At 45.0% G+C, this 14374-nt stretch overlaps 1 protein-coding gene across 8 annotated transcripts in view; it reads right to left on the reverse strand.

The window, feature by feature from the left end:
- PCDH11X (protocadherin 11 X-linked) overlaps positions 1 to 14374 on the reverse strand; it is a 1005792-nt gene that overhangs the window by 965907 nt on the left and 25511 nt on the right. For 4 of the 8 annotated variants that reach the window (XM_083160340.1, XM_083160345.1, XM_083160347.1 and 1 more), the window contains exon 1: positions 8876 to 9373. The exons of 1 other annotated variant lie outside the window; for it this stretch is intronic. The gene's annotated coding sequence lies outside the window, so the exon portion shown is untranslated. Of the gene's footprint in view, positions 1 to 5598; positions 5724 to 8091; positions 8325 to 8478; positions 8845 to 8875; positions 9374 to 14374 lie in introns of those variants that run through there. 3 more of the 8 variants (XM_083160341.1, XM_083160342.1, XM_083160343.1) reach the window with 3 other exon arrangements.

The raw sequence follows: 14374 nt of genomic DNA on the forward strand, positions 1-14374 counted from the left end.
GCTGAAACCCATCTTCCCGGCTTCTTGGAAGATCCAACTTTCTCCTAGATTTGTACGATGGGCCCTGAACTCCTCTCTGGCAATCACAGGGTATTTAGAATGGAAAGTTACAAGCTCTGTCTGGCTCCCACGTTCCGCTCTTATCAGTGCTGTGTTTTCCCATCTGCAAGAGGTCTTATTTAACCAATGTTGATGAGACATGTTTATCAAACCATCGCAGCAAAGTTACTGTAATATTTGGCTGTGAAAAACAGAATAGTAATAATAATAATTGGTTTTTCTTTTCCGTTAATGATGCAACAAAATAAAAGGCTGCGAACAGAGGTCATATCTATGACTACGAGCTCTTTCTCGCTTCCACCCAAACCCATAATTAGCTAAAGTTTGGGTGATAGAAATACAGTATGTGCGATGTCAAGTGCCAAAATCTGACTTTTACAATGAAATATGTTGAAAAACAAAAAGCAAAAAAGAGAAAACAAAAACAAATCTCATTCCACTGTAGATTGCAATTGCCTGCGAGCGGGATCGGTATCTTCATCCCAAATGAGGCTGCGGAGTTCTCTGTATATTCCAATATAAATGCATGGCGCACATTACCGGTGTTATAATGAGAGAATGTTGTATGAGGATTACTAGTACCATTGAGTGGAGGGGCGTACTGTCCCATATCTTATAGGGCGGATCCCGATGAATGTCTCTCCCAAAACCGGTTTGCTCTGCATTTCTTACATACAGTAGGGCCACATGTATCAAACTTCAAAAAGGGATAAAGTGGAGGGTGATGAACAATCACTAAATTGGCCCCTAACTGTCATTTAAACACAGTCTGTAACAAGGCAGCTAGGGTCTGATCGGTTGGCAGTTTATCACTTTTTTGAAGCTTAGTACATCTGGCCCATTTAGTGCAAATGAGCGATGCCTATAACTGAGCGCTTGACAAAGGGGTACATGGGGTCTTTTCACTAAGCCCCGGAGTGAGGTAAACTAGACGGAGATCAAGTACCAGTCAACCAGCTCCCAACTGTCATTTTTCTAATACAGGCATCAATTTTAAAGCTTGGTGAAGTGATAAAGTGCCTGGTACTTTATCACCAGCCAATCATCTCCTAAATTTCAAGTTACAGGCTGGGTTTGAAAAATTACAGTTGGGGGCTGATTGGCCAGTGATAAAGTACCAACCACTTTATCACTTCACAGGGCTTAATTAATGTGGCCCTCAGTCTGTGACATGGCAGTAAGCAGTTAATACTTTATCTCTCACCACCGTATCTCTCTCTGAGCCTCAGTGCATAGATTTCATTGTTCTTTAAGCCCCTGAGGTGCTATCGGTAGTGTTACAAGATATCCACATAAAGTCACTGCAGTCCTGAAGGATTCATTCCAAATTGACATTGTGCACAACAGGCAGAATGTTGAATGATGGGAGAGACCTATCCCAACGCCCTCCAATTCCAGACCCTGGTTTTGTAGAGCCAATATATTTATTTACAGTTTCCTATATAGCGCAGCAGATTCCGTTGCACAATGAGGACATTCGCCAAATTTTTAAATAGATAAAATCATTTAAATTAAATTGTTCCAGGGATAGAAATCGAAGAGACGGCGCAAAATGGATGCAAATGTGAGATTGTGGATTTGATCATTTATATACATTTCTAAAAGTGTGTTTGATCAGAGGCATCAAACCGCCTTCGCATTTTCTTTACAAGTTTTACAGTTTTTATAGGAAGAACAGACACATAAACACAACCCGTGATACAACACGGTTGTTGTTTTTTTTTTTTTTTTTTTTACTAAGATAAAAATTGAAAGAAAGCTTTGTCCCTAGTGGTCACAAGTGGTACTGCAGCAATTACATTTTGTAATGTTAATGATGATGATAATAATGCAATTTTTACCATGAAGAAATCACATCTTCATGTTATCTCTTGTTCTCATTTTTGCAAACCCCTTTTAACCTAAGATACATAAGGGGTTATTCTAGTTCACTCTTTGTGACAAATTCCTTCTTAGATGGACAAAACCATGTGCACTGCAGGTGGGGCAGATGTTACTTGTGCAGAGATAAATAGATTTGGGTGGGGTTTTACTTCAAAGTGAGATCTATATTGCAGTGTAAAAATAAAGCAGCCAGTACTTACCCTGCACAGAAACAAAATAACTCACCCAAATCTAATTCTCTCTGCATACGTTACATCTGCAGGTAGAAATAGGTGTGTTAAATACTGGCCACGGAAGATGGTTTAACTCACTTGTGCACGTTTAGAGAAATCCAGAAAACATGACCTGTTTAAGGGGAATGGAGCAAAAAAAATGCATGTCCAGTAGTAGGTATGTAATGGGCCTCAACACTTGACACATCTGATTTCCTACCCGCAAATTTGGCTATTGTGTGCCACTGTCAGCATTATCCTGGTTAGGATCAGCCATTATTCGATCATTTGTGTTGGAATAGACGAGGAAAGGGGTTCCCAATCTTTATTGAACCACGGCACCCTGGAGTATTAGAATTTTTCCAGGGCACCCCTAGGCCCCCCCAAAAAATGCAGAAAAATAAATATAAAATGAAGTAGATTGTGTTTATATGTGATTCCTAGGTTCCGTTATGTGGTAAAGGGCAGGATTTGCTTCTGTTTATGCATATATACGGTTGGCAGCCACCAGCACTGGTTTTGTCCATAAACAATTGATCATAAATCATTTGAATTGGTCCTGGACCACCAACCCGGGCACCCCTGCAAGTGTCCCGAGGCACCCCAGGGAGCCACGGCGCACAGTTTGGGAACCAATAGACTAGGGGGTTCTATAGTGAACGTACAGCAGCCAGATTGGTTGCATGGAATAAACGTCCTGCTTCAGTCCACGTAACCATAGCATGTAGTCTATAAATCTCCTTTTCTGGTGGAATCAAGATGTGAATCTCTCGCAGGTCATTGTAAAGATTTTCTATCTCATTCTGTCCCAGTAACACCGGCTGACGACCCAACCACAACTCAGATGCAATTAGCCTCCCTGCATTATACACATCTCAACACATCTCTTTTATCCGGGGGTTAACGTATTGATAGATTGGAGCGCGGCGACGCGGCGTGTCAATTTAATTCACTGTAACTTTTCCTGACATTTCATTTGGGAACAACGCCTACTTATTACAGCCTTGACCTGCCATATGTAACAACCTGCTCGCTGCAATGTAAATCCTCACCGCTGAGGAAGACGTCTTTCTGCACCAAGCGAGATCTGATCCAGGAGCTACAACCCTTAAATCACAGCGTGCAATCCTGCAATCCTGGCAGAAGAACGCGGAATGCAATCCTGGGAAGAACGCTAACCCAAACGCCCTTCGTTTGCAATTACGTTACACGGAAAGTCACCCTGTGAGACCTTCGCCAAGGTCTGTAATGCTGTATTCATTTTAGTGCATGTCCACTTTTACAGAAGCTCAGATCTTCATATACAGCAAATATGGCAGCATAATATCTATCTATCTCTCTATCTATGGAGAGGAGGGGGATTAGCTTAACCCTGTGAGTACCAACTTCTCTGTGAGAGATGTTCAAAATATCCAGTAAACATGCCGGTGTCGCTCACATTTGTTATATAAATTCAAATAAAAATGTTGTGTAAAAAAAAAAAAAAAAAGATGATGATATTTCCTACGTAAGGTAACATTACAGGACATTATGACGAATGCAAATGTTTGCCTCTGCAATTTTTGCACCTATTTTGACAAATTCCTGTGGCACCCAAAGGGTTAATAACAGATACTGATATGAGGCTGCTTTATAGTGAGAGGCTAAACGGCAATAGACTCCACGAGTAGTCGTTGTGAAGCTAATTCGGCGTCCAGACGCGTCATCTGAATGAACAAACCTTACATGAAACATGGAAGCCACTTACTCCAGTCTAACAAAGTATTTCTTCTTTCTATGGTCAATTGTATTTCATCCAGATGACAAAACCTCGTTCATACCTTTATTTCATTCTGAATGCAAGGAGAGCGGAAATACAATGAACGTCCAGGCAATTCACCCCTGATCGCCTGTTTTATACTGTGAATCAAAAAGGTATTGACGCAGGAGCACAGTCTTAGACTTCAATATTGTGACACCCGAAAATCTCAGCGCAGGTGTCTCAGCTGCGTCATTTGGCTGCAGAACAGGCATAGGCAATGTACTGCTCTCTAGCCATGGTGCACTAGTAGTCTCAGCATGCTCCGGAAGGCAAGGCACGCTGGAACATCTAGGGGGAAAGTTATATTGAAGATGGGATGTTGCCCGTTGCAACCAATCAGATCATATCTATTATCTTCTAGTGCTTTGTCACAAGGCGGCCATTTTTGCCAAGACTGTAACAACAGTTTGGGTCTGGAATCAACTTTAGGGGATCTGGATTCATTAACTAGCAGGATCGGACACCACAGGATGCACCAGGCTGCAGTAGAGAGTATATTGTGTTCTGCTTATATCCCATCCAGTCTCACCCAGGGTATATAACCCACCCCTCTTTATTGCGACCAACTCTCAAAATCTTTTGGGTACACTCTGCAATTGGCTCTGCACCCATCCAAAGCTGCACATCAACAAAAACAGTAACTCATCCATGCATTGCAGTAGTGTATTAGTGTATATAGCCTCGTCCGGAGGCAGCACAGTAGCACAGTGATAAGACATCATCAGCCAGGCTTTGACAATGAATATACAGTACTGTATATATATATATATATATATATATATATATATATATATATATATATATATATATATATATATATATTCATTCTTCTATCAAATACAGATTAGTGGAATAGTTAACTCTTTGAGTGCTACAAAGTGTCTCTAAGTACAAGACCATGTGCTGGGGTGCATGACAGGGGACTGGGTTTGGGACTAGACTAGAGTACCCCTGTATACTACATTCCAAAACCTAAAATTTTATACCATCTATAGGTGATCTGAAGAAATCCATTTGCTCACCCAAAAAAAAAGAACAAACAACAACAGCTGTAACATTATCCACATTGCACGGACATGAAAGGTTCCTACTGGAGATCTGAAGGGACCATGTTGACATCTACTGCTAGATTTCTGCCTCAACCACCAGTCGCCAGTTCTGCATATACGCCAGCTAATTGCTCATTAAGCCAGTCGACTGGTAAAACATATGAAGACGTGTCTCCAAGGATGACCCTGAACACACACATGCACAAAGACACAAACTTATTTACGCAAAGGATCATGACTCCTAATGAGAAAGACCACATTTCCGGGCTGAAGATAAAGCCTTGTGTTTGATAATAGCAGTACGCCTGGAAGAGGCTCGGCTGGATTTCTTGAGATGTAGAGAAACTGGGGGAGTGTGGGGGGGGGGGGGGTTTGTCAGTGATTTGCACCTTGGGGGCACATGTGAGTCTTCATAATTGCACTCACATGGCAAACCTTTAGCAATTAAATAGGGCTAGAGTTGAGCTTTTGGAAGATGCAAACATCTTAGACTGTCCTTGCTGATTTCCCTGACTGTCCTTGCTGATTTCTCCAACATCCTACTTATGCGGTGTAATATTAATAAGGTAACATTAATAAGATAATGCCATACCTTGTCAAATCCCAGCAAGTCAAGAATAGCTAGTGGAAGATGCTCCTTTTCCAGAACTTCTGTAGTTCCACCGGCCCACCCAGCACCATCAGTGTAATAACATCCACATACTGTAAGATAGTGTTTATGGGTGGCCTGAAACGTGTAAGGGGAGCAAAACAACTGCGCCACTCCTGAGATTTTGAAAAAGTGCTATCTCCAAGTTTTTGTGAGTGCCAACCACCAGCATCCAAGGTGTTCAACACATCCCCCTTTGTCTAAGCATTTAAACTGCTTAGGATAGAAAATCCCTTTGCCTCGTTTTACAGTGTGGAATAAATCTATTTTGTCAATTAAAGTTGCCAATGGTCACCTTTCTAATGCAAGTCTCAATTAACGTCCCTTAAAACACAGCGAAGCCTGCCAATAAAAAGCGACTTTATAGGTTCCTGATTATGAAGCACCAAAAAGCCGCCTTCAGGAAATGAGAATTTCTGCAGTGGATTAAAGACACCAGCCACTAAAATCCACAGGACCTGGGAAATAAAGCAGAACGGCATATTTAGGCTTGTGCCGGAGACGGCGAATGCCACTATTGTCAGACCTAGTTTGAAAATTTATACCCTGCTAATCCATCTCTTATTCGCTGCATAACACATTACACACAATTACAAGGGCAGTTTAAATCCTCCAACAGAGGAGCTTTTCAAGGCGCGAAGTAACAAAAAAAAGCTTTTATAGCTTCTGGCAAGTTCTGCAACTAATTCACAGACCATTATTGAAAAAAAAAAAAAATCTGCCTTTTAAATCACCGCCTCTTGTTTTTTTTGCACAAAACAGGTAATAACTGTCGAAATCTCGCCACACATTGTAAAGTGCATTAAAACCCCAGTTTCCTCCATGGAGCCTTTATTACCAGACTGCTAATGTGATTTCTGTTAAACAAACTCCCAATCAGGGCTGCCAGAATGGGCTCCTGTACATCTCTATCATTACAGCTGCTGTGCACACATTACTCTAGAAAGACTTGATTTTTGACTACCATGATCCAGACCTTGAAAGAGAATGCATTAAGTCTAGTCCAGCAACTTCTGCCTTTCTTGGCTGTTGTACGCAGAATACAAATGTGTAAGAGGGCTACAGATCCACTTCTGTGATCTTCTCAGTCAGAGGCTGGATGGAAGAAAACCAATTTCTCTGAACAAACACAGTAACACTGAATTTAAATGATGCAAGCATAGGATGTATCTATCTATCACTGAGGCTGCCTACCCTAGTACAGACAAGCGGTCACCCTTATGTGGTTCTAGGTAACTCCGCTTGACCACTGTCCAAGAACTTGGACCATATACACCACTAATGACCAATATACCACCGATTCTGACCACCAATAAAGAATGGATTTAAATCAAACTGAACCGGTTTATTATAAGATTCTTAGACAATGTCTGGTACCCCCCACTCATTAAACAATCCTAAAACGCCTGTGAATTTCCAAATTAAGACACCCCATGCGTTTTACTAAGTAGGAGAACCGCGTGGGGGATGTGGTACTAGAGAACAAGTCAGATAAATCTTGGAACCTCCATACACCCTGGTAATTTCCATTACCGCCCTGGAGTCCATCATAATTCTGGATCTATTTTATGATATGCAACATGTATCTTGGTGTAATGAATAATGTAGACAACATACACACACAGAGTTATGTGCACCTTGCAGATGGGAAGATAGATGCTCGTGACAATCAGAAATAGTTTCGGTGCTATTTAAAGCAGCAATTCCTTCGGTTTATGGCTCCCGAGCCCCATGAAAGATGTGTATTTGTCAGTGTGATTCTGTTAGACATTGGAATTTAAAGCTTCCCCGTAAGATTGATGCGGAGAACTGGTTTGCATTATGTACGAATCAAGCAACTGTGGCAAACATTTTATTCCAAAATTGATTTTACCTGGACACTACTTGTGTGTTGGAGATATCTACAGCACAGACATTAATCAATATCACCCTGCAGAGGACGGACGCAAGCAGCAAGATGCTTTTAATCCTCCAGAATAACAATGATAATAATACGGGGGGGGGGGGAGAAAGTTTGCTTTTTGCACATTTTGATTGCTGCACAACTTGATTGATTAAAAGAATAGCAAAAAAAAAAAAACAGCTAGCGCCTGAGAATACATAATGTTACACATTACTGGTAGGGTGCTGCCTGGCTGTACTAGTAACTGCAGGCTGTGGGTAGATTTTTTTTCCCTCTCTCTCTCTCTCTTTTCTGCTTTCCATATAATACTGTGTTGATGCTCAATGAATGATCTCCGCTTCACAAAGAATCTGTTCATTTGAATATGCAACAACCACCAGGGCCGCTGTACACCTGCCAATGCCTTGGCATGGTCAATGCTGGGCATCTAGACCCTATGTGCTCATCACAATTCACCTTCTGCAAAGTGTCCAGCCAATGCACTGCTAACGATAGCAACATGCAAATGAGGTTAATATACATAAAATGCATACCTAGCAGCGATGCTTAATCCTTCACAGCCCACTGCAGATAGGAAGGGTCCAGGTGACTCATTTAGGCACTGAAGCAAGCAGGGGAGGCTATGCACATTGATCCATAGGTCTCCCTACCAGTTGCTTTTGCAAGCTTCCCAGTGCACTAATGATCTGCATCAGCCACAAGGTGGATTGAGTGATGGTGCTGAGCTCCCCTCACCTCTCTCCTCCACAGTCAGTACTGCAGCCAAGTGCTCAGGTTTGACCATGATGCAGCCCCATCACTGCATCCCCACTCATCTCTCCCCCCTCTCTCTCTCTCTCATCAGGACCAGAGCATCATTTCAGGCTGCAGCTGACAAAGGCTCAAGCACTCAGCGATATGGAATATGACAGGTTCCTTACCTGAGTCTGAGGGCTGATAGCAGACGCAGGTACATGACACAACTGCAAGCTGAATGTGCAGACAGATAGCACAGCTGTGTGGCTGCAGGGTAAAAGGATCTTACATTACACACGTTTAGACCTAGGTGAGGAAACACCTACAGCCACCTTGCTCCCATCACTGGTCCCTGCTACATCCAAGTGTCACACATGCACAGAGTGCCCGGGCAATCCCTGCACCAGTGGCTCAGCAGCAGCAGCAGGACCTTGCATTTGCATGTGAAGATACTTTGTAGCAGCACTTTCATCTGCGCTTGGAATCCTAAATGGGAGATGAGTGACTGTATTCTAGCAGCAGCAGCACCCTGAGGGGGTACAGACACAGACCCTATTTGTGAACACAGCTCCCCTTCCTTACCTTTAAATCCTGTATGGTATAAGTGGTGCTGTTGCCCTGCAGATAGTCCTCAGCATCATCTAGAATAATGAGGACAGTCCAGTCCCAATGCTTGCAAGCTGCACCAAAATAGCTCCTTCCTCATACCATGCAAAAGTCCCCGCACAGGCACAGCCAGTGTATCCAAAGTTCTGGCTGAGAGTGGAATGGGGAGCAAGCTCAGCAGCTGTCAATCCCAGGTCAGGTGCTGGCTCTCCCAGCTGAAAGTCTGCTAAGAAGTTGGGGTGGCTGCAGTATGCAGACAGAGCTGCCCAGGTGGAAGTGATGCTCTGCAGAATGGGGAGGGGAGGGGACCCTAGTGCAGCTCCTGCTCAGGTCACCAGGGATGGTCAGAGTAGAGGACCCGGGATACTGTATGTGCCTACTGCTGGCTGCTGAAGACTTCAATGTGAGCAGCTCAGCTCCTGCTGCTTCCAGCAGCATTCCTCTCCACGGCTGACATCACCAGAGGGGCGGGGCCTGGCATGCAAATGATGGAACCTTTCCCCAGATATTCTTTTTCCTTTCCTCCGCTTGCTGATCTTAAAGGTATCTTGCTGAATGCTTCCACCCTCAGTCCACTCGCAGGAAAATCAGGACTGCAGCATCCTCCTGCTTGGTGCTGCCGAGGCTTCAGCAGCTCTAGCAGCTTACAGCAGAGGGCTGTCAGTGCCTGGCCATGCTTCGGATGGTATTGTGTGATTATCAAGTAACTGGAAATGCATATTTTATTTATTCATTTATTTATTTATTACCAGTTATTTATGTATTTATTACTGATTATTTATTTTATACCAGTTATCTATTTATTACTGATTATTTATTTGATACCATTTATTTATATATTACTGATTATTTATTTGATACCAGTTATTTATTTATTTGTTTATTTAATTAGTTACTGACAACCGGTCTGTGCAGAGCTTGAGCAGAGGCCAGCGTTACTGCCTGGTTATCTGGTGCAGTGATTGCATACAGTAGGTTACATGTTGCATTGTGTTGCCCCGACCAGGTTGGTCCTACGAAGTACTGGAAGTGTGGTGTGTACAGTAGGTGCATGGAGGCTGGCTGCTCTGTGGGCTTCCTAATAGCAGAGCAATTCTCCTGAACACTAGGATTCCTGTGGGAGGGGGGGGGGGGGGGGGGTCTGTACCAGTCATAGGGCACTTTAAATGATTAACCCCTTCACTGACTACACAGCTGCCAGTCAGACACTGCCTATATCATGGTGCATCAGCAGGACCTTATCCTCTGACATTGCACCACAGTAACACTGACATAACGGATGGATATGCCACAAATAAATGACACAGTGGAGCACAATTCCCAGAGCATCGCTGGGGACCACCAGTGCAGAGATAGATAAGGGTCATTAGTGCTGGGAAGGGAATGGATGGATGGATGAACCCAGTCAGTTCTATCCCAGCTGTTCTTTACTCCCTGCAACCTTGGCAGCAGCTATCGTCAGGCAGCTAAGGGGGCAGAACACCCCCCCCCCCCCCCCCCTCCCCTAATATTGGTACCAATGCCACTCTAGGGAGAGGATTTACTGCAGCTTTAAGTTATACCCATACCAGCCATACACCTGGGCAGGTGAATAAACCGGAGATCAGACCTCCAGGGTGGTACAGCCTAGGTTGGGAACACCTGTGGCTCTCAGGTCTGGGACATGCTGGGACTTGTAGTACCACCACAGCCTGTTGGGAGCAATACAGCTTCTCACCATGGCATGGAACGGGTTAATCCTCCCAGTGATGAGCCATGCTCAGCAGCCAGAGATTAGTAATCTAAGGGAAGATTCTTGTCTCCAGCATCTGATATATTATTTGTGTTACTACTGAGCAGCATGTAATCTGTGACAGTAAGAAGGGATTCGGGATGAACACATCCCCCCCCCCCTCCTTCCCCTGTAGTTTGCAGCTCTCTACTGAGGATAAAATTCCAATTTCTAGGAGTGATCTCCGTTCCCCAGGTACTGTGATCGCCCACTGACAGCCCACATGTGGTCTCTTGTTACACAGAGAGCCTGTCACCCCCCCCCCCCCACCCCCAATCATCAGCTCCAGACACTGGCACCCTTTGTGTGCCAGGGTGCCCTGATGCAGGAGGGAGAGGGTGCAGGATCCAACCACTGGCATATCGCTCAGTCCGCAAAGCCCAGGCTGTTTGGAAGCTCCATCCCAATTTGCATTCCTGATTCATGGCTTGTACACCCCCTGGCTATGGCTGTCTATTTGGATGTGCTGAGAGCGTCTCCCATCCCTCCTAAGCAAAGAGAAAGGGATGTTTTAATGTAACTATTCCAGTGTAAGGGAAGTATACATGATTCTGTTAATGGCAGAAGGCAGATGAGAGGGACTGAAACAAACAAGGTGGGTGGTGAAATGTTCAGTAGCCCAAAGGCTGTGTAATCTGTGCAGATGTGCAGTGTCCTCTGGGATCCCTGCTTTCTCCTTGCAGCTGATAACATGATCGCACTTCTGCACAATCTAGTCCTCAGTCATAACCTATTATTTTAGCTCCCCCGAGCCTCATTTATATTCCCAGCCCCTTCTCCAGAGAGATGAGACAGTTACACTGAATTTCAATAGCGGGGAGCTGCAACTCCGGTCCAAAAGTCCCTGAATGAAAAGAGAATTCCCTCCCCTATGGGCTGCCCTAAGGGAATGCAACCAGTAGCTGCTGAACTACATGTGCTGTGAGTGGGAAGATGGGTGCTACATGTAGTTCAGCAGCAGCCGCCTCAGTGTGTATTTATCTATACTGAGGTGCTAATGTGTGCATCAGACCCCCTGGGTTAATGCCAATCAGTGCCTTAGACCCCTTGGGCTAATGCCAATCAGTGCCTTAGATCCTCTGGGTTAATGCCAATCAGTGCCTTAGCCAGTGCCTCAGTCCTCCTGGAGTCATGCCAATCAGTGCTTCAGCAACCTGGACACATGCCAATCAGTGCCTCAGCCTCTTGGATACATGCCAATTAGTTCCTCAGCCTCCTGGATACATGCCAATCAGTGCCTCAGTCTCCTGGTTTCACACCAATCAGTGCCTCAGCTTCCTGGCTTCATGCCAATCAGTGCCTCAGACTCCTGGATACATGCCAGTCAGTGTCTCTGATCCCCCAGATTAATCCTAATCAGTGCCGCAGCTCCACTTAGATTTTGCCCACCAGTGCTCCCCCCCCCCATCCATGCCCTGGGTTCCAGGCAATGAGTCCGTCAAGTCTTTTCAGTGCCTCAGACCCACTGGATTCATGCCAATCAGACTGTGCCAATATGTGCCTCATCCCTCATGGATTCATGTATAATTAGTGTCTCTGTCTCCCTGGGTTCAGGCCAAGCAGTACCTGAGCCCCATTTATTTTTGTCAAATCTGTGCATCAACCCTTCTGGATTCATGTCAATCAGTGCCTCAGTCCTCCTGGATTCATGTCAATCAGTGCCTCATTACTCCTGGATTCATGTCAATCAGTGCCTCAGTCCTCCTGGATTCATGTCAATCAGTGACTCAGTCCTCCTGGATCTATCTCAAACAGTGCCTCAGACCCCCTGGATTCATGTCAATCAGTGCCTCATTACTCCTGGATTCATGTCAATCTGTCCTCAATGCTGCAGCCAGGCTTATCTTCCTCTCCCGCCGCTCTAATTCTGCCACTCCCCTTCAACAAAATCTGCACTGGGTCCCATTCCCCTACAGAATCCTCTTCAAACACCTCACACTCACATACAGAGCCATCTCTAATTCCATTGCTCCATATATCTCTAACCTCGTCTCCATTCATACACCCTCCCGCCCTCTACGGTCGGCTGACGACTGTCGTCTCTCCTCCACCCTGATCACTGCTTCCCACGCTAGAGTACAGGACTTTGCCCGTGCTGCACCCCTTCAGTGGAACGCACTCCCTCGCTCCATCAGACTCTCCCCGGCCTTGCAAAGCTTCAAACGGGCACTGAAAACTCACCTATTCATCAAAGCGTACCCTTCCACTGCATAAACCAGCTGGTTCTCCGACCCCTTGCCTGTTTACATCCTGCTATCTAACCACCACCTACTCGCTTGCACCTCTCGTAATCTGTCTGTCTCCCCTTCCTACTAGATTGTAAGCTCCTCTGAGCAGGGCCCTCTTCCCTCCTGTTGTCAAAGCCCACTTCTCTTCACATGTCACTCACAGCTCTCCTATACTCCAACACTCAGTGACCATCTTCGTCCGCATACTCCTCTCCATCATTGGCCTCAAGCCTCTAGTTGTATGTTGATTGAGTCCTCACTACTTACATTTAAGCTGTAATGTGTATTGATCTGTGGCGCTCTTTATTTGTACTGTATTTTTGTTATTTATTCAATGTTATGATAAGCTTTGTCTCCCTGTATTGTTCCTTTGTACGACGCAGCAAAACACTTGTGGCGCCTTATAAATAAAATTATAATAAATTATAATAATAATCAGTGCCTCAGTCCTCCTGGATCCATCTCAAACAGTGCCTCAGACCCCCTGAATTCATGTCAATCAGTTCCTCATTACTCCTGGATTCCTGACAATCAGTGCCCCAGTCCTCTTGGATTCCTGACAATCAGTGCCTCAGTCCTCTTGGATTCATGTCAATCAGTGCCTCAGTCCTCCTGGATTCATGTCAATCAGTGCCTCATTACTCCTGGATTCCTGACAATCAGTGCCTCATTACTCCTGGATTCCTGACAATCAGTGCCTCATTACTCCTGGATTCCTGACAATCAGTGCCTCATTACTCCTGGATTCCTGACAATCAGTGCCTCATTACTCCTGGATCCATCTCAAACAGTGCCTCAGACCCCCTGAATTCATGTCAATCAGTGCCTTATTACTCCTGGATTCCTGACAATCAGTGCCTCAGTCCTCTTGGATTCATGTCAATCAGTGCCTCAGTCCTCCTGGATCCATCTCAAACAGTGCCTCAGACCCCCTGAATTCATGTCAATCAGTGCCTCATTACTCCTGGATTCATGTCAATCAGTGCCCCAGTCCTCTTGGATTCATGTCAATCAGTGCCTCAGTCCTCCTGGATTCATGTCAATCAGTGCCTCATTACTCCTGGATTCCTGACAATCAGTGCCTCATTACTCCTGGATTCCTGACAATCAGTGCCTCATTACTCCTGGATTCCTGACAATCAGTGCCTCATTACTCCTGGATTCCTGACAATCTGTGCCTCGGACTCCTGGATCCATCTCAAACAGTGCCTCATTCGTCCTGCTTTCCTGACAATCTGTGCCTCATTCTTTCTGGATTCATCTCAATCGGTCTCCCTAGCACCCCTCCCTTCCCCAACACATTCTGGATTTATGTCCCCATCACCTCAAACCCAGGGCCGGTGTAAGGCTTCTCAGCACCCTAGGCAAAACTTCAAACTACTGCCGCCCCCCCCACCCACCCACCACCCATACTGCCACCAATAACCGTTTTCCAACTGAGTGATCCTCCCAGCCCCTCAGGTAGGTGGGAAAGAC

The sequence above is a fragment of the Crinia signifera genome, chromosome 9 (assembly GCF_055691185.1).
Source record: "Crinia signifera chromosome 9, ASM5569118v1, whole genome shotgun sequence".
Lineage (NCBI taxonomy): Eukaryota > Metazoa > Chordata > Amphibia > Anura > Myobatrachidae > Crinia > Crinia signifera.